General features: G+C 42.3%; 1 protein-coding gene across 1 annotated transcript in view; it reads right to left on the bottom strand.

Moving 5' to 3' along the window:
• Positions 1 to 22,051, bottom strand: part of me1 (malic enzyme 1, NADP(+)-dependent, cytosolic) — a 108,830-nt gene that overhangs the window by 66,617 nt on the left and 20,162 nt on the right. The window lies entirely within an intron of this gene.

Raw genomic sequence — 22,051 nt, 5'->3', positions numbered from 1 at the left:
TTCAATCATAACTAAGGAGAGGAAATTCTTATCCACTGAGTGTCCACTGTGTTTTCCCAGTAGATTTTGTGTCTGAGCCAGTGACCCTTCATATTCTCAGGCCTGACTCAGTAACCTTTAAGTGTCTGGCTACCCAAGACTGACAGATTGATCTGAAACACAGGAGTCTTATGCGTAATCACACTTGGCAGGTTGTGGTGACTCAGGATCAGTCAATGCAACTGATCTTCTTTGAAGTTTGAAAAGATAGTAAGTCCAAGATAGATCCATTACACAAGTTTTGGTATCTAATTCCATGCTGATGGATGAACTGTTTCAGTTTGACTGTTGTCATTTAATGCTTTGACCACTTGTTATGTCTTCCGTGTGGTCAATTTATGATCCAAGGTTTCTTGTGTTATGGAAGCTTACTAAGACATATCACTATCAAGTATATTGAAAAAGCAATTAAAGGAATATTTTTTTAACAATATAATTAATTAATAACATAAATCCTCAGGCTCCTCAGATAGGTACCGTTCCTAAGGAAAAGCAGCCGTCCAACGATTTAGACGTTAAATCTAACAAGCTCAAAATATATCTGCGGATTGAACTTAACAGCGAAATGAGCTGTTCAAATTGTAAAGTGTAGGTTGCTGCACCTTTTAACCTGCTGATATTACAAAACGTCAACTTTAAGTCACCACTCAGATGGTGTTTCTCTCACAGTAGGGAAAGAGGAAGAATACAACATGGAGACAAAAGGGAGCCACCAAAAAGTTTAGAGAATCATAAGGGGTGTGATGAAATGTAATCTGAGGAGAGATTTGCAATTCAAGGTTCAAAAGTTATGCAGACCTCTACCAGGTGATTTTAGTTGCAGTACTGCACTTGGCCACAAGGATAAAGCAGTGGTGCCATATCTGACTTTTGAAGGTGCTGGTAGGCATTTTTTTAATCATCAGACAGAGCTAGGCTAATTCACTGTCCCCTTTTCCCCCTCTTTATGCTAAGCTAAGATAAGCATCTTCCGTTTAACAAACAGCTATGAGAGTGGTATCAATCTAACGATTATCAAGAAAGCAAATAAGCATAATTCCCAAAACATTCACCTATTGTTTTATGTATTTAATATTAAGTCTGAGCAGTCCAGAAGTGCAGAAATGTCAAATACTGAATATTCATGGTAGATATCTGCGATTGTTTCAACCATGATGATATAAAATTTTCAGTGATAAATTAATGCATTCATTTTTTGGTAAAAGATATTAACTTAAGTATTCTCAGTCATGGTCGATGTTGTTGCCTTCTTGGTATTTCTCCCCCCTCTCAAAACTCTGTTTGAACTTTGAACAATTGCATATTTGGGAAAATATTCACCAATCATCTCTGTTCAAACATTCCTGAGTGATGAGAGAGGTGGCGTGTCAAACTTGTCCTCTGTTCGGCCGGAGTGTTTGCTCTCTGAGGGGCTCCCTCACAACCAATCTGTGTTCAGAGAGGCCGCTCTTAGCTCACATTCTGGTGCAATGTCCGCTTTCACCAACGTACATCCTCCAAAACACACACAACAAGGTCAAGACTAATAACCTGCGTCACTTTGACCTTTACTCTGGCTTTCATCTTACTCACCCCTGACCTCTGAACGGGAATATTGAAAAACATGCACACGTTTAGTGTCACGGCTGTCATCCTGAAGAGTCTGACCTCTGACCTGTGAAGTTCCTACACAGCGGAGACAATGATCTCACTCAGGAGAGGCATCATATGTTGATGTGACATCAGAGAGCAGTGACAGTGTGAGACTGAGGTACTTCAGCTATAGATAGAGAAGGGGGAGATTAGTCCCCAAATCAACCAGAACAAGCACTGAGTTCATATTAAATCTGGGAACAGCATTCTCTTCTATTCTCTGCAAGTGAGGCATGATATGGTGGGCATTTTCATTTTCTCTCAGTCTGTAAAAGACCAGCGACCCGGTGAAACCTCAGCCTCAACATGCCAGCTACTGTTGCTGACTGCTGAGACAGAAGTAAAGCTGCGCTATAAACGTCTCTGATTTGGATCACATCCACGGATGCTCACAGCCTTTCCAAGCCACCGGCACTTTCTGTGTATCTGGTTGTGTTAAAACAGTTCTGAGGTTGTAAAAAATGTGCTTGATCACACGAGACGCGCTGCTAGAGGGAAGTCAAAAAGTATACGACACAGAATAAGTCATTTGTTATAAAATTTGGCGGACTTGATGTCAGTGCTGACCACAGACAGTCTTCCAAATCTTATTAGTGTTACATTTTGTTAACCAAAAAAGCAGACTGCTTTCTAATTGTTGGTTTTAGATTTAATCTCAGTGATTCTTGAGGGTAATAATGCAAAAAGGAGGGAATAAGGGGACGGAAATGAGCAAAAACATGCCATTTCCTTTTTGGCACAACATCTAAAGCAATGAATTTTGTGTTTACGCTCTACAAGCTATCAGGAATAACTGCATGTCAAGTTAACACCTAACATAACAATGTTAGTCACTTAGTTTACAGTGCTGGATCATCTGAGCATAACTGGAAAAAGGGCATTGGTTATTTCAGACACTAAAGTCTGACTCCCGATCTGTCCGTCATTCGCTGAGGCTCGATGCAGCCTGTACTTAACGGACCTCAAATAGACAGAAGCAGCTCTGAATTACAACCTTCCCCAATTATCAAAAAAGATTTTCTATTTTTCAGGGAGCCAGCTGCTCACTTCAGACTCTGTGTGTGTGTGTGTGTTTTTGTGTTTGGAACAGCAGCTGGCCCACAATGCACTGCCACTCTGCTCGGCCTGCTGTCTGCCACAGCTGACTGTGAGGGACACATGGGAGAAAAGAGTCTTAAAATACACGAGGCAAACTGAGCTTAATATGAGGCTATAAAATAAGATCCATTCCTCACATAGGCTCATGCTGCTCTTTCATTAGCTGAGATATTCTTCCTCTTCTTTTTGTACTCTTTTGGTGAGAGAATTGGCTGTTCCTGACACAACGCACACTTGGAAACTGAAATGCTGAAAAAAAGGCCCACAAAAACACATACAGGCATGCCCTAGTCTATCATTAGTAGACACAGACAGCATTGTCAGCAAATTGTATTTAAAGTAGAGAAGTAAAAGTATTCCCTGTGAGCCCCTTTGAGAGTTTTATCATTTCTATCAGGCCAGGAGTGAGCCTGGATGGGATCATGCATGCAGTTGTGTGTATGTGTGTACGCAGGCATGTGTGGGTGGGTGTATCTGTGTGTCTGCAGCTTATGCTGCAAACTACTGGACCAATCAGCCTAACATTTTGTGTTGTTCAGTAATGACTGTATGCTCATGGACCTCTTGTGGTTGTGTGATTCATAAATGCTGAAAAACCAACCTGTTTTATTGACTGTTTTACACTGTCAACACCTGCTAACTCCACACCCCTCTTAGCCAGCTGGTAGGGGATAACATTGGGTGGGATAATATAGGGGATAATTGTCATGGGCTAAAACAAGAAGACTTCAGTTTGTTGCAGGCCATATTTTGGCCTTCATCGTGGCTCAAAAACTGACATCTTTGGAAACGCTTGGTTTCATTTTGGACTGGAGCATCTGTTAAAGGGGCAATAAGCGAAATCGTTTCACCGCTAGGTTCGCTGTTGTGCACTGCCTACAGAGCAAAACAAGTGTGTCATGAGCCACTCCTCCCTCTACCTCTGCTCTCCAACACCCCCCCGCCCCCACTCGCCTCGTCTGTGCCAGGCTCTGCTTCACTCAGCTTCACTCAGCTGCCCGATATACCCGCTGCTTCTTCCCACATTAACCTGAATAACAAACCGGGGCTCGGTGCTCCGGTTGGATCTAAATGGAGAGCAAGAGTGAAGTGGAGCATGAGGAGGAAGCACCGGTTAGCCCCCGCTTTCACTGCAGGCAGATTCACTTGCCACAGGGGCGAGGAAATAAAAACTAAACAGCCAACTTAGTTTAGCAGTTAGCAATGTCTTTCATTCACTCTCAGTCTCTGCTGTGTTTAGCTATTTCCCTGCTTTCCTGTTAGTGTTGGCACTACTTGGCTACCACGCTAACGCTCCAACTCCAACTGAGCCGGGAGCCGGGCTTACGGTCTCACGGAGCAGAGTTGGAACATTAGCATGGCAGCTCATTAGTGCTAACGTCCCCACGCTTCTCCGCCAGGCTCAGTGAGTCGGAGCCGAGAAGCTTGGGGACGTTAGCGTTAGCACCAGTCGGCTGCCATGCTAACGTTCCGGGAGCCTGCTTCTCGGCTCCGGCGAGCTCTAGCGTGGAGCCTGGCAGGCTCATGGAGAAGAGAGGAATGTTAGCGTTAGCTCCCAGAGTTAGCACTAGAGCTACTACGGCTATTGGAGTAGCTTGCAGCTATGGAGCGCTTCTACCAGCTCTTCTAGTCACTGAGCCTCGCCTCCATTTCAGCAAATATACTGCATTTATTACAGGGACCATCATCATCGTTGAAGTAGGCAGGGGAATAGCTAAACACAGCTGCCAGGCTGCCCGCCGGGCTACATTTTACAATGCTAATTGCAAATGTTAGCTGAGCTGCCAGGCTACTCACCTAACACAACTGAAACGCCTGACCCATTGCTGTGACCAAGCCGCTAATAACTCCGGGCATTAACCCATGCTACGATTGTAACATTAAATTTAATTGAATCGACATAGCGACATGTGCCTAACATTACTGTAACACTAATTAAAACAGACATTTGACTTTATGTTGTACCTGTCCAGGAGAAGAAGAGCTAGCTCCGAGTCAGATTGTAGCCCCTTTAGCTCTTGCAGTGCTCTCCACCTTGGAAATGCAAGGCCAATGCAAGGGGGGGTTCACATGAACGTACATGAACGCGCAGCCGGACCGGCTTGTAAACAACGGGCTGGAGATCAACACAGAGAGAGGGTGTGTGAGGTCATGCTATACTCCAGATGAAATTACACCTCTAGTTCTTCACATAGCAATTTTTTAATTCCTCCAATCTAGAAATGATGAATTTCGCTTATTGCTCCTTTAAACTATGATCCACTTTAGTTTGGCATGATACTAGATTAATTGGTCAGTTGTTTATATTATCTTTGCTGCCATCTTGGACAATTCCACTGAATGTAGCTGCACTGCACTCCTGCTGCCACGGCTGCAACCCAGTTTTGTTCCTTCTGCCACACAGCATCACACCACACCCAGAGCCTTTCAGAAGCAGAGGATTTTGCCTGCCCAGTTTCATAGACTTGCAGATTTTGTTGACTTGGTCATTAATCCTGCTATCATAAGTAAGCAGAATAGAATAGAATAGAATCGAATAAAATAGAATAGAATAGAAAGAACTCTATTTATCCCAAAGGGAAATTCAGCTGTCCAGCAGCTCATAAAAGAGAAAAAACAAACTAAAATACCTCAAAATAAGTGCATTAATAGAGATTAAATTAAAATAAAACTGTCCATTACACAGCCCAGTCCAGCTGTGAAAAAGTAAGTCAGCTACATAGTTAAATGGTTTCTTTTTCAGTCTGTTTTAATTGTCTTTATTGTTGTTATAAACTTTAAATAGATGTAGATTGTAGGGATTACACTGCAGTCTGTGTTGCTGCTGCGGCTCCACCAGTCTCTCTCAATACTGGACCACTTTCAAAAATTGTTGTCTCTATTAGTCACTTAGATCCAAAAACATGGTAAAATAGCACTCAGGTTCAAAAATACAAGAGTTACCCTTTAAATTCATCACAATAGTTCACTCTGAACTGATGAAAGTACCTCAAAACAATACTTAAATACAGTTATACCACTAGACACTACATTCACTTAAAAACTACCTACAGATTTACACACACATCTGACATGTTTCTGCTTTTTTCTACTACTCTCAGACCAAAATTCATTTTCACTGTCTTTGTCTCTCTTTGTCTCACTTGCAAGTTCCACAGCTGACAGTTTTCCTCTCCCAGTTCTGCAACTTCCCTATGTTTTTATGTTCACTTAATTAAGTCGTGCCTCATTAGGAGAGAGAAGAGAGAAAATGGCTGGGGAGACGTTTTGTTCCTGTATGAGTGGTTTGAGGGCTGCTTTATTTAATTTCAACATAAAAGAACACTTGAAATCCAATATTGTCATACCTCACATCAAAATACCCAGCAGGTGCTATGCCAGAGAGTTGTTGTGCCAGAAAAGGGTTGGTCGATTAAACAATTTACTCTGTGTCAGGTGGTTCAAAGAGAAAAACATATTCTGTAAAACAGGTTATATATTGTATAGCACAGCCACTCAACATGGAAGAAAAGACCCATGAAAGCGTACCATGCCTCATTAAGAATAATTGCCCACACAGCTCTATGAGCCCTCAAAGGCTGCCAGTGTCACATGTGAAATAGATACCATCCATGGATTTGGGCCCAAAATGACCAATTAACATCCCCGCACAAAGAAACAGGCAGCATGGCCATCCAGAGGGGGAAACCCTGGCCTGTAGAGTGACTTTATGATTGAAGATACGGCTGGTTGGTTCGGGGCCGGGCACTGGTGACGGAGGAAGAAAAGAGCAGGGGGTGGGGGTTTCATGGCAAAAAAGATTAGCGGTGCACGGTTCGTAAACTTTGGCTGAGAAAGCGTGGGAACCGTTGACGCCAGTTTTTGACATCTCTTTGACTTTTGACTTGAATGTTGGCTTTGCAACGCCCTTGTCCTCAGCGTGTAAATAGAGCTGCCAGTCTTTTCAATCCCAAGGTCCCTGTCTGCTGGACTCTTTCAGTCAATGTGTCCGTCAGTCGGTCTTCTTAGGCATCCAGGAAGGACACTGTCTTAACGTAGGCCAGGGTAAATACACTGCAAGAATGGCGATCCAAGATGGGTGAGCTTTGATCTTACTGTTAAAATTTTAAGACAGCTTCACACCAAGAATATCTGAAGCAGTGCATTTAAACTCTGGTGTGTTTTCATCTTTAGTTTGGCACAAAATGACCCTAACATTCAATCCAGCACTTTTGCTCCCCTGAAGCAAATACCTTTGATATTCAAACATATTTCTGAGTCCTCGTTAATTTTTTTTATCAGCCTCTGGTTGGCTTGTAATTAGGAAGTGTGAACCTAAACGAGCCAACACACAACATGAGATTTATCAATCATAAATGAAACAAATGTCAACATTTTCCTTGGCTGTATTTTATGGGTTCAACTTCTTCCAAACCAAAGTACAGTGACAAACATACACACCCACACATCCAAACCTAAAATCTAGGAAAAATGCACACACATTCATACACACACAAAGCATCCCTAAGTTTGTTTGTCTGAATACAGGTTTTCGATGTCTGACTGCTGTAAAACCTGCTGTCTCTCCCCTCAGGAGCCCTAAACTGGGCTGGGCAGGATAAACCCTAGAAAGCTTCCACATGTCCCTTACCACATCTGAAGTGCCCGCACCCTGTGCCAACACATGTGATGCCCGCAGCTCCATGTTCCAGAAGCCGTGGTAACAACCCAAACCTGTAATCTCCCCACTGGCCAGTGCCACCCCTTAACCTCGGACTGCTGCCATGCCCACCCCTAAACATTCAGCGGAGAGGAAACAGCTAATTAGTTCACCAGATGCCCAAACAAGAAAGATGAAAGTACAAGTTCTTTGAAACTGATAAAATGCAGTTCAGTGCTTCCCAGGGAGTTCAAAGGGTGGGTCTCTTGCAACTTTTCAGCAAAAAGGTTTAGAAATTTAAACATTCTGCTACCTCAACCTTTTCATTTCCATCTGCCACAACCACACAGGGCTCAGTCTACCAGCAGAGCCACTCCCTTCAGTACAGAAGCACTTTCCTTGATCTTGAGTTAAATTCCTTAAAGCCACTGCTTGGTTAAGTTCACCCACAGGAGAAGGCTTCTTATCACAACACTAACACTGTGCTGAAACTTTTCTTACACACTTCTCTCCTTCGACTTTTCTTATGTTTTACATAAAATTATTAAGAGAATCTGTTGCAACTTCCCGCGCAGTGCAGTGATGAATTACAAAGATGAATGTGGCAAATGTCAGATCAGACAATTTATCATATTGAAACATGCAGTCCAAAGAAGACAGCCAGTAGATATCAAATGGGAAATGCAAAGGCTGTCTTTTTAGGTGCAGTCGGTGGGCACAGCAGTCGGATGAATACACCTCCATCACACAGAACCTTGGCACAATGCAGAACATATTATTTGATCTTAGGGCCCTTACACACTTCAGCTTAATCTGAACCAAAATTACAGGTGTGAAACCCTGGACGACAAGTCTGGACCAAACAGCTGAACCTTGGATTGACAAAAAGAGGTGGTCTCCGTCCAAAGTATGACAGACTATTAGATGCCTTAGTGCATAATGTGTATAATTTAACAACAGAGAAAGTGAAAGTGGCTGCGCTCAGTGCAGATAGGTGCTGGTGCTTGGAGCAGGGGAGAAATTAGCTCATGGGAAGAGGAGAGGGTGACTTTCTAAAGAGTCAGTTGGCATTTTTCAAATATTTTCTGAGAAGATGAGAGAGAGGGGTAAGGGAGTGCCCGTCTACAAACCAATAATGACAGAGATGCAGTTTATGTGGGTGATGACAACAGGACATGGGTATGTCATGTATATTTCTTTAGTGTGCTCACAAAATTACAACGTGATCCCACAGTTTCTCAATTGTGGGATCAATAAAGGTGTATCTTATCTTATCTTATCTTATCTTATCTTATCTTATTTTATCTTATCTTATCTTATCTTATCTTAAACTGACCAGATCAAACATAAACAGTGTAACAAAAATGCAAACCTTGGTTCAGAGTTTGAGGTGTGAAAATGCCCTTAAATTACATCTAAACATTTGACAATAATCCAGTTGCTAATATCTGCAAAACAGGTGAGTGACATGTTTCTAATTAGGTTTTGGGCAATGGGTTATATGGAAAATATAATCAACTAGCCATTATATTTGAACTGATCTGAAAAAAGTCTTGCATCACTTTTCTCTTATGCAGCTATGACAGTCATTCACTGACCTATAAATCTAATATTACCATAAAGCAGACCTGCTTATTCATTTGCAACATTAGGCTTCCCTAAAATAGCCGATAGCGATATAAGAAGCATAGCTACAAGTTACAAAACAGCCTTGTCTCACAGTACATATTGTCCAATCATATTACCAATCCACATCTGGGAATTTTGTAGTATCTTAAAAGTGCATTATATGACATTCAGAGACTGGGCACACAGCTCTCAGCTCTAACATCACAAGCAAACATGAAGGTGGCTGAACAAAATGGCAGCAGCTAGCAGTGCTAGCCGTGCTGATGGTGTTAACAGTGCTAAAAGTGCTAATAACAGCAACAGCACTGAAAAACTAGCAGTGTTAACTTGCAGGGAACTGAAGTGAGGGCGCTACACTTCCATGCTGAGGCCGTCCTGCCACCATGGGCCAGTGTGTGTGTGACTGTTAAACACACATAAACACACTGCGCAGTATGAGCCCAGAGTAAAGCGCAGAGATTAGCTAGCCACTGGGACATACAGGGAGGGACTCACAGGCACTGACATGCATGCAACTGTCCCAGCTACCAAAACAAAGAATGTTCTGAATGTTGTATATTGCACCTTTAAGTAATATGTAAGATCACATTACATGTATCCGTAAAGCACAGGCCATTCCTTAAAATATGCTTTGACACAGTGGAAGAAAATGAAATCATGTCTTTCCTTAGTGGTATTTTTTCTTTTCATTTTCAACAAATATGGTTTTGTGACTCACTTTGAGACTAAATAACTGGTTTAAATGGACAATTTTGTTAATGTGCTGACAACGACGAACTTGAACCAAAAACCCTCAAAAGCCTTTCCACTTTCTGGGAAAAGTTTAAAATGATGTAATTCCACACAAAGCCATGATTGATTCGGCTTGTGAGATTCCCAGATAAGACAAGAGGAGGAGACCTTCCTGCTCACAGCCCTCTACACTCCAACACACAAATCCCACTTTAGAATAAAAATGCCTCACTCCACTCCTTTTTTTCCCCTGCGCTCTCTGCTGCAGCTTCAATGGAAATGTCCTCTGCTCCGGGAGAAACAACCCCTATTGAGAGAGACCTGAGCCTAACACGATAGGGAGGCCCTTCCCTATTGAGCCCCTCTCAACCGCAGTCGCAGATCAGACACAGAGACAAAAGCCCACAGGCCTTCAACAGGGAGAGGGCTCAAATGTTTGGCACTGAGATACGGCCTGGCAGAGATGTGTGTGGCCACAGAGCACTTCTCTATTCAAAGCTGTGTGGGAGAGGGAGGGCTTTCTTTTCATGAGAGGCAGAGCTGAAGCACTACAAGAGATGGCCTTCTTGTATGACTTGTTTATCAGTTAAACCACTTGCTGAAAGTGATGTATAGTGATAGCCATCTTAACCCCGCTTCCCCTCATTTATCTGTCTTGCATTCATGTTGCAGCAGTGCCAGCACTGCTTTTTTTATGTGTTTCTGGATGTTGGACTTAATGATTCAGGTCAAGTCAACAATATTTATGAGGCACGTAGATAAAAAATGTTTCAGTGTTTCATGAGGTGAAAATGGAACAAAGAAAAAGTTCATGGGCAAGCCTGTTACAGTAAAAGCATGTAAACCACATCAGTCAAACTGAGAAGCAATAAAGAGGTTTTAAAGGTGTTAACACAGGTCTTTAATCAGCAGTTTAAATACAGGAAATTAATTCTGCTAAGCTGATACTTTTGGGTCCAAAGTCAAGTCCACAGCTGAAACTTTGTATTTTGGGTCCTAAACATCATGTGCCCTTTAACAAAATCATTGCCGTTTTACAGTTTACAGATATGAATTGGCATGTTATTTTGATATAATGACAATCATTTTTAATATCTGAACTGCATATTTTGCATGTTGGCATCTAATTTATGTTGGCCAAGACGTAGTCAGGGTTTCCCCCATGAAATTGGTTAACAGGCGTGGTAAGTGCACCACATCGGCCCACACAGTTTCCAGTAGTTCCTGCTGTTTGCTTGTAAATAGTAGCCTAAGCAGAAAAAAACCAATTTCTTTCAGATGATGTGCCAAAAAGGAACTGGCATGGAACTGGGCTGTTTGAGAGACAGATCTCTTCTTTTCCCAATATGTAAAATTTCTGATGATTTTTTTCCTTGTAATATTACATACAATTTAACAGTAGCTTTCAAAATTAGCAGTGGCGCACTTTATTTCAGGCGAGGCAGGGTGCCTCCACTATAAAACCCTGTGGGAAGCCTGGAAGTCCTTACATTTGAATGTAACGATGTAAGGTATCATCTGTTGGCTGCCTACTGGTCTGCACTGCCAAATGCACTTTGCCATCCATGCATCCACGCTGAACAAAGACTCCAAAAAGGGAGGAAACTCTTGATGAACTGAAGTTATAGAGAGCTGTGTTTAACAACAGCACAACATATCAAAGCAAAGCATACAAACTATCACACAACTTGTGCAGTATAATTCAGGTCTCAATTATCCAGTTGCATGATCAGTACTTCCCAAACAGACAGACCTCTCCAGTGGAAAACTGAATAAAAGTGAAACTTACTGGGTTGTTAGCCCTGCGCCCAACCCCCAACCTGGAGGACCAGTGTACCACCGAAGACAAACCAAGAGGCATCAGATGGACTCTGTTTTCACAATTGGAAGATCTTGACTTTGCAGATGACTTGGCTTTGGTCTCTCATACACACCAGCATATGCAAGAGAAAACATGTCGTCTGAACACCTATGCTAAGCAAGTCGGTCTGAGATTAACCAAAAGAAAACAGAGCTGATGATGCTGAACATCCCAAACCCCTCACCAATCCAAGTAGATGGAATAAACCTACCCACAACTGACCATTTCATCTATCTAGGCAGTGTAGTTAGCCATGATGGAGGAGCAGGAAAATATGGCTACCATCCTTATGAGAAGGCGATGGAAATGGATTGGACATGTCATCCGTAGAGAGCAGGACAACATCACCCGAACTGCCCTTCACTTGACACCAGATGGTAAACATAAAAGAGGCCGACCCAAGAACACCTGGCGCAGGACAGTGGAAGAAGAGCTGAAGGCCCTGCATCACACCTGGGGTTCTGTAAAGATGCTGGCCCAGAACAGACAGGAGTAGAGATCCTTTGTTGCTGCCCTACATGCCAGCTGGCATAAAGGGCACTAAGTAAGTAAGTAATCTACGCTCTCTTCAAAGCCAGACATTAACAAAAACAGTAATTTTACCTCACTGAACACAGGAGCTGCTGGTCTACTGCTGCCTTGATTGATAGTTTATTTCTGTTGTTGTGTGACTTTGGTGAGTACTAATTAACCCTCTAAAACACCAAAGTTTAACTTAGCAACTGGACAAATAAGACTTGGATTTAAACTGCATGATCTGTGTGCACAAGAGTTTGCAAACTGATGGGATGTGAAACTGATGAATTGATGACTTCAATTCATATAGAATTTTTAGAGTTTTTAGATTGTTCACCAGAGGCATGTTTTCCTCACAAATTCAGTACAACACAGGGTGAGTAACTGACATACAAATAGTCATTAGGGGGGTAAAGTATTACTTTAAGGACACAAATGTTCGAGAAACAAGATTCTAGACCACAGAAGACTTCATAAAAAAAAGTTTTTAAGGAAGGTCATATCACTGATGTGAAGTCATTAAGATATGCTAAATGCTAAAAAAGCATTAATTTACTTCTCTTGTTGCTTACTTACATTAGCATACACTTTGAATGAGTTCTTTCTTTGTCAACCTAAATCCAATGGGTGGATTTACATCATGTAAGCTGGTTTATCTGCTACAAGCCTGTGAGTCAAAGTATAATGGTACTAAACCTTGTATCATTTCAACATTTAGAGTGGAAAGTGGTAGGGAATGGAAACCCTCTGTGCTGGCAGTAAAATATAAAACTGGTTGCCAATATAAAAGTTGATTTTAAAGTGAAACTGTTGGGGGGCTAAATTTGGCGTAACATTCAACATGACTGTGAGAAAGTCATTTACAGTGGTTGAGTTCACCCACATTGTTGTTACACCGTACAGCAGTGTATCTGGATTCACTTCTGCTGGTGATGTCAGAGCTCCTCAGACCAACGACGTCTCTGCAGCTGACCAAACAGAACAGAGGACTACTGAGGTTCCCATAAACACCGCCATCAGCGCCGTCTACTCTACCCCATTATTACCGCCACGTGTTCTCCCTACATTGCTTCAGGACTTCAGCAGACGTTTATTACAATTAGATGTGCAGCATACGGCAGCATCACAGTTAATCAATTGGTGCGATTAGCAATTAAGAATGTTATGATATTGTTTTTATTTAAAAAAAAAAAAAAAAAAAGAGGGAAACAATTTGGACATGGCCTGAAAGCAAAGAGGTTTTGCGTCTTGGGGGGTTCAGACATGCCCAAGTAAACATCTTTATTCCTAACCCTGAATACAATATGTGCCCCAGACATGCAAAGTAAGCCCATTTGGAAACCAAAGCTCATGCAGGAGGCCGGTAAATATTGAGAGTCAGCAGAAACTGAATAAAAAACTTGCTATCACAGGAAGCCTCCTGATGAGTTCGCCAGTTTGTCCGACTCTGACCCGCACTGGGGGAGTCTCTGGCTAACAGCTGGAGGAAAGACTGAGTCATATGCCTCTCCACTGTTTATAAACACACACACATACATGCATACACACACGTATACACAATGCAAAACAGTGAGGTTAATGCATATTTAAGTCATGTCTTCATAAATACACACCACCTAAAGTTTTTGCATGCGGACACACAGTGTACACACAGGTAGGTACACTCTCCAATGCTTTCTGAACACACTCACAACATTCACACAAAGCCTCCCTAAACCCTGGTTCAGGACACAAAGATGAGTGGGGAGTCTATTTAATCCTGCCGCAGGAGAAGACCCACACTCCACGACGTCCTCATTGTCCAGCAGCACATCGTAGCGTCCTCTTGTTTTATCAATCTCGGCATGTGTGTCTAGACGCTGTAAAAACAGCTGGTGGGGGTAAGAGAGTGGATACCCCGGTGGAATGACAGATTTATCCCATAGTTATCATAGTTAGGATTAGAGGCTAGGATCCAAAGATGAGAGAAACAGCAGGGTGAAGAGGGACAACAACAAAGAAAAGAGCGGGAAAGAAAGAAAGAGGCGGGGATGCTCTTTTATGAAGGTGAAAGACAAACTGATCTGGCTGCCAGCATCAGGCTGGTGGGGTGACTGGATGTAACGGACCGCTCAGGCCAGGACAGTATTCACAGCTCTTTTAGGCTGTGATCATCCAGCCGACCAGGCTCATTATATAACAGCAAAGCACCAAACCACTCACCACCACCACACTGAGCTCAGCCTCTCTCTGGTGCTGCCACGTAGAGACAGAGAGAGAGAAAGATGTGGTTTGAGCTACAAACAGAGAAATCATTTGAAGCTGCACTAGGCAAGATTGTTTAGTGAAATTACATTTGTTGTAGTTGTCCAAGTCAAAAACTGGGGCTCACAAAAAGAAGAGCATCCCAGCACAGTGAGGTCACAAGCTGGGAATCTCCACAAAACACAGGAAGCAATGAACCAATAAAAGCACTCGATCCACAGAAAGGTACACTCATCAATGATGGTTAAACCTTTTAGTGCCCACACTACTTCACTACAGATTTATACCTCTTTCATATAACAGATACAGGTCTCCTGAACACATGTTCAACCTGCGCTGAACTCACTGGAGCCCTGCATATGGACCCAAAATCATGACAGGTGTTTCTCTTTTGTGGGCCCACTGTCATCACATAGCCCAATCTATATTCTGCGAGCTGTGTCAAAGATATCCAATGACAACCAATCAAGCCTACTTAGATATGCATCAGAGCAATCAGCAAACTATGGGTGGCATTTTTAAATTCCCAAACCTCATTTGCAGCTAGATTTTGGAGCAGTGGACAATGAAGCATTCTTCTATTTTGAGCCTGATTTGTTTCCACTGAGAGGTCTTTTCTATCACTCCCTCTTTTTGCACTCCCAAATTTCTTGTTGTCAATGTAGACATGCAGGCGCGTTCAAAGAAGAGTGATGCTGTTGTGGAGCACAAGCCTTGCCGCGTGCCTCTTACTCAAGGTGCAACAGCTGTGCCTTGAGATAAACAAAGTTCAACTCTTGGCATGTCATGTGACGAGGAACAACACATCACAGCCAGCAGGTATTGCTCCTTTCTTCTGTAATTATCAGTCTATGGTAAATGTGAAGGAGTCGATCATTTTAGTGCAGAGTTTTCTAGAGCTTTACATCTGTCCCACTGACAACATTTTAGTCCTTATACACACTTGAAAAATCAAAGTCTGAAGGAGGATTCCTCTGAATTCAGGATTTCTGGTAAGCAGGCTATGATACGGTGCTGGTTATGGTTGCCTAGCAATGTCAGGGGCAACCTGCCTCTGTGCCCTTGAAAGATGGCACAAGAACCTTGCGTTTTCCAGGCATTAAAAGACACAGAATATGTATTAGCCCCAAGAATGATGGTGTCATCGTCTTATAGAGCTCTCTCTGGACAACTATATGTATGCAACTGGAGCAGCTATACAAGTTGTGATCCTGTAAGATAAATTAAATTACAACTTGTTAATCTCCATATTTCTTTATCAATGTGAAAAAGCGTTTACAGCTTCCTAGGCATCAACTAAAATTGACATTGGCAGGACGAATATGTCACAAGCTACTGATACTGAACAAGATGCGCAACAAGAAACTGAATAACATGACCACAACGAAATAATAAACTGGAACCAAATGGCAATCACAGTGTACGCTTGACAGAGAGTACTTCATTCCCACAAAGAATTACTATGAAGAAACCCCAAAGAGAGAGAGAGTGAACTAGATAACTCTAAACTGATCATAATGGAACAGCAACACCTTCACACCTGAACACAAAAACAACACCAGGCTGGGCTTGTCCAGACTAGAGGCTCTGTGTTGATACCCATATGTGTTCAGACCCTACTGTTGTCCTTTTGTTAAAATTGCTACACCACCAGAGTCACAGGAACAGAAGGTGGGATATTGGGAATTGGTACAGAAAAAATAAAGCTGGAATTCTGGTATATAACAAGAAGAGAGTGCTTCTCCTTTAATGCAAATACAGCAAGTTTCTGGTTTGTGTCAGTGTCCGTGCACAAAAATGAGAAGGCTACTGAAGACGTCCAGAGATTTCACAAAGAGGCAACACTTGATAGATGACTGTAAATTGAAAAGGGCCCAGGAGAGCTTTACCAGAGACCTGACACCAGCCAGATCCCACTCAAGTTCCTTGGCTGTGGGAGTGAGGCCCCAGCTGAACAGACTCCCACTGACTCCTCAGAGGTGAGATTCTACCACAACAGCCAGCTCAGGGCTGCTGCATCACTGTTTTCATCCAGCCACAGCAGGGGGGTGGAACAGTCCCCTCACAGATTACCATAAAACATCACAAGGACATTATTTTGTGTCGATCATGGCTGTTTGGGGAGGTGAGAGGTGACAGAGCGAGGTGTGAGAGTGTGTGTGAGGAAGGCTTAAGAGTGGATGGGAGAGAGATGGAGGAAGGGTGGAAGAGAAAGGAAGGGAGAATGAAAGGGAAAAGAGAAAAATGGGGTTTGTATGGGGTACACAGCAGGCTTTTATTAAGGCTTAAGTGGGACCCACTGTACTTTCTCTTAGCCTATTTTCTGTGATATATATAATGTTACAATGACAAATGTTCATGTTAAATGTGGCCAAAGGTTCAAATAATGAGGTAATCCCTATGAGCAAAAACCTCGGCTTCACACCACTTAGAATACTCTATTTCCATTGGGGTTTTTGTTACTCTTATGACAAGCTGATGTCTGTTTAAGACGGATTTCTTTATATGGTCATCTGCTCTAGGCACAGTACTGCACGTGATCACATGCACTGCTACATGTTGCTACAAGCTAACAGGAAAACGTGTAATTTTGGCTGCTGATGTTGTTAATTTCTCCCTGATTTTGGATATATTCCTGCTGTAACATGTCCAGTTGTGAAGGTTTTGGTTCAGAAGCTGTTTTTGTGATTTTTTTACGGTATGAAGTGCCACTACATTGCCTAACTGTACGTTCAAACCAGAAGCTTCCAAAGAGGCAAAGTCTGCCGCGGACGCACAAGAAACATGACTGTCAAAAATACTTGTGGCAGCTTTGGTCGCTCTAGTCGCTCATCACATGAATCATTGAATGTTTGATCATGCTTGTCAATTTAAAGGAGCTGCAAAGCCAACTACTGGCTTGAAAGCAGCGTAGTTGCTGCTTGCTGTTGTCCAGTCAAAAAGCTCATAGTTGGCCTACAGAAAGTTATGTTTGGTCAATGAAAAGAGAAAAAGTATGTCATCCCATTCAAACCAAGCAAGGAAGACTTGCATGCTACATTGCAACATTAGCCTGCAAATCTCTCTTCTATTACTAACATTACACACTTTAAAACTCACCTGACCAACCAACTACCTCTGCGATGCAGTCCCAAGCCTCATTCTTTTTATTTTGGTCTCTGTAACTGAAGAGTAACACATTATAAAGGACTGAGTGGGCGTGAACTCAAGTAATAAACTTCTCGATATCCATTGTCGGAACAAGTGTGCTGTGGGAACCAAAGTTACATGGCTTGTTCTCTGGGACCCGCTTCATCGAAGCATGTCAGCATTCCGATTGGTTGCAGCTGAATTGCGTCAGAGCTCATTATTAAGTTAAAGGAGTTTTAACTCCCCACCGGTCCTGCTCTGATCGCTTTGGTCGCCCGAGACGCGCGGCTGATGACCAGGTCACCCAAGTCGCCAGGCTCTCATTGAAAATGAATGACTTCCGCCGCTTTGGAAGCTCTGGTCGCTGTTGGTGTGAACGTACAGTAACTGTCATCCCTTGGCTGCAGTGATTTTGCAGAGACAGTGAAACATCAATGTATCATTTCGAAAACCCATGAATTTAGGAGTATCTTGCATGAAATGTTGAAGTTTAGTGGAATTGAATATGTAATTTGCAGCTTTAATCCAAAATGTTGGTGTTAGCCTATAAAAATCCCCTTTGGTGAAACTCTTGAGGAGATGGAAAGAAAGAGAAAGAGAGCAGGTGCTAAGTCTCCATAGAGGTCTTTAGTGGTTTCCGGTGCACAGCAGAAGCAGGTGACAGACCCAGTTTGGTGACGTTTTCTGTGTTCTCATGTGTTCTCATACATTACATGTGGGTAAGTGTGTGTTGGAGGAGTGATAAAAGGGAGAAAAGAAAGTAAAAGGGAGTGAAAGGCAAAATGAATGAATTCATTCATGCCAGTATGTGCATGCATGTGTGTGTTCATACTCACTCTCTGCATTGATCTGCAAAACATACAGCAGCCATGATTCTGAACTGAGGCAGGCACTGGACTGGATCTTGTCAAATACACATACTGGCCCTCATGCTTAAACTTTTGACCCATTCCCTTTAACTCTACAATACCCCTACAAATTTTTGTCCTCCTTACTCATAAATCATCTCTGGTCCATCTCTTCTCTCTTTTCTCGGAACCACTTAGAAAGGCAGAAAGGGAGGAGGGTGTGTGCACTTGAGAGAATAGCTGCTGTCACTCATTTTGCACTGGATGATGGGATATCTCTTACACAATGGGGGGGTGGTCTCAGGATCAGTGTCACTGTCAATCATCTAAATTATACACCCATATGGAGTCTGTCCGCAGATGTTCTTGGGTTTCAAAAAGTCGAATTCTGCGGGTTTCATGGTAAACTTAAACCACATCTTGGGCCCACGCTTCACAGGAATGCATTTCCTGATTTTGAGGAAGGAAATCTAATGGCATCACTGCACTCATTGTCCCAAATGGCCATGGCAGTCACCCTACACTTTATCAATTCTACAGGCATCAGCAATCAAGTGGAAACAGTAGCCACACAAGAATGGCCATCTATCCTGAAACAATCATCCTGCTGCGGCTACACAGCAGCTCATATGACACATCTCTAGGTCCTAACACCAAACCACATATTCCTTCTGACCTGACGCTGAATATTGCATTCTCTATATACATTATGTATCATAATATACAACAGAATGGAGGATGTCACCAACCACTTCATTCTTAAATATTTCATTATTCACGTTTTAAGGACAAGGATAGCATTATTTGTTTGTTTTCATATATTAGTCAGTCACTCAATATTATGTGAATTCCCTACCTTGCATTCAGCTCCTAGCCCATTAGTATGTATTAAAGACATACACTTCACAAATATATAGTGTCATTTTTTCCAATTTCTAAAGACAGCTGGACACTGTAGTTTATAGTCAGTGTTACTCAAACTGGGTGTAAGTGAACTTGTTGAGGACTGTTTTCAGTGGCAGATTAATCCACATTTGGTGCTCTAGTAATTAAGAAACATGTCACCAAGTGCAACAGGATGGCTTATTGATGTTTTGTGGGACAAAAAAATGGAGCTTTATGGCACAGAGATAAATCATACCTTAGCTACACAGACAAAACTTGTCAGTAAGATCAATTATAAGAGATCAAGATCATTGTATTCATAGCACTTGATGATAATAATGAAAATATAAAATATCACAACTTACCCTTAAATGCAGGAATTGTCAGTTACTATTTAACCAGTATCGCTACATAAAGTGAAAGCCAACCTCAGATATATATATGATATATATTTGTGCTTTTTTGGTGCTGTGTCTGCAATTTTTATAGCTTCCTCTTGGATGTGTGCTGCTCATGGCCTGGCACCTGGTTGCTACCTTTTTATGAAGTCCTGACCTCATCTACATGCCATGCTCAGGAACGTCCCAAACACGGCAAAATAACAAGAAAACAAGAAAAGACAGGCAGAGGGCAGAATCTCTGCAGATATAAATACCCGGTAGCACACTTCTACGGGAGTCAGAAGTAATAACTGAGATAAAATATTTTTGTATTATTTGTTAAATGATGCAAACATTGCAGAAAAGTATGAACTATGACTACATGAGTTACATTATGTGCAGTCAGTGATCATTGTGGAATCCACTGTTGGCGTTCTTCATCTATCATCTTTGTAAAACTTTACATTTCCCTAAGAAGACTTCACTTTTTGCTCGTACAGCAGCAGCAGCCAGGTGGAAGCGTCCCTGGAGTGAGTGGAGGTTAAGTAATTTCCCGAGGTTACTTTAGCGGAACAGTAACCTGAGCCCTTCAGCTGCGACCCGACCCCACTAACCAATCCTGCTGCCAATGTACTTGTCACCATTTTCATCAAAGTGCTGTCAAACAAGGTTAAATCTATACGCATGCACCAGTGCTGATTTCTCAGACCCACTCCGAATGTCCTCTGCTTACACTCCTGTCTGGTCTCATACTGTATCTGCTTATGTTTAAGCATGAGAAATAGAATCATCTCTGTGGCTTTGCTTTGCAGATCACTCAATCAGGGGTTCCTCTGAAACTAGAGCCAGGGAAGCACATCAAATTATTCAGCGGAGCAGGCAGATCGGTTAGGCTGACACACGGTTAGCACATGTTCACTGGAAGCCAAAAACAAACGTAAGCACATGGCTACCAAAACGCTTGTAAATTTCAGAGAATGTACACAGTGTGTCAAAAGAGTCTGAGAAGTCTATCGAGTTAGACATTTGCTTTAATACATTTCAGTCAAAGCAAAACTGAATATTCCAAGTCTCAACGTTCAGGAGTTTGAGAGTCTGAGGCAGCTTCGTGACAATGAAGGTCAGAGATGTCTGTGCTCATTTCCCAAGGAGATGAAGCATTGACACACACCCTAAAAGCAAACAAAAAGGCTTTCAAATGACCCTTTTCTCTTGGACACACTCTTTAATTTCAGAGCTTCACACATGCCAGAGAATCATACGCTCGCTGGCCTCTGCTCTCTGACACATTTGATTGTTTTTCTGTTCAACACATGACAGGTGCAACAGTGTTACCCTAAAAATCTCTTGTCTGGCACCTTTGCAATTAGTCATCAAGACGATGCAGCACCTGACCTAAAACTACGAATCTGCACGATAAGCTCCGTGCCACTTAAGGGCCTTTAAGTGTTCTCTGTCACTGAAAAGTAAGAGTGAGGGTTTCCTTAAATGATCCTAATTGTACACAGAGGGTGAATGGGTGGTTTATTTATGGTCTCTGCCTCTGCCTGCAGGTGTAGCATTGAAGAATGGAAAACCCTGCACAACCTGGTGCACATTAGTTTGTATGTGCATGCTTGTATGCATGACTGCATGTGCACATATTTGCGTGTGTGTCAGAGACAGTGAGAGAGAGAGAGAGAGAGAGAGAGAGAGAGAGAGAGAGAGAGAGAGAGAGTGTTTGTACTGAGGGGAACCTTGAGACACTCCAGAGCTACCTTGAGGTTGGTCCACTGTGTTAAAAGGGAAGTTCCTTCTCTGGTGGAAATTCCATTACAAATGGCCACAATGAATCTCCTGTAACGACTTCATGGTAACACAAACGTTTGCTCAAGTGCCATAAAGACAACCACATGAAAGGGGAGAGATGACAATTTTGTTTCTGCTTTTCATTTAACATCTTTAACCTTTGTGCAAAAGCTTTTTGTATTGAATATAAGACAGCGCAGATATGTAGCCCACAGTAAATAAACTAATATCTACCCAAAACCTGACCCATCAAAAAGAAATGTACAATCAGCCACTGATATATAATGATGTGATGTTATGACATATGGGAACCATTACACTAAAAGATTTTTTTTGACCCATCTATTAGGTCAAATATTTGATCTTGCAGTGCTGTAATATCAGTTGGACCAGTAAAATGAACAGGATCATAAAAGGGCTATAAACTGAGAAGCTCAATGAGTGCTATATGGCAATATTGGATTTTTAACCATGCTTACGATGTGGCTTTAGGGATCACATTGTTGGTCTGTCTGTCGTTTGGTTCGGACTGAATCCCAGTAACTCTCGACAACTGGCGGATTGGTCTTCCAGACATTTTATGAAAGCATTCATGATTCCTACATGATGTATCCTTACGACTTTAGCCCTG

Source organism: Epinephelus fuscoguttatus, linkage group LG8, assembly GCF_011397635.1.
Source record: "Epinephelus fuscoguttatus linkage group LG8, E.fuscoguttatus.final_Chr_v1".
NCBI lineage: Eukaryota > Metazoa > Chordata > Actinopteri > Perciformes > Serranidae > Epinephelus > Epinephelus fuscoguttatus.
The sequence above is the reverse complement of the archived record's forward strand: the minus strand, read 5'-3'. Positions and strand labels throughout refer to the sequence as shown.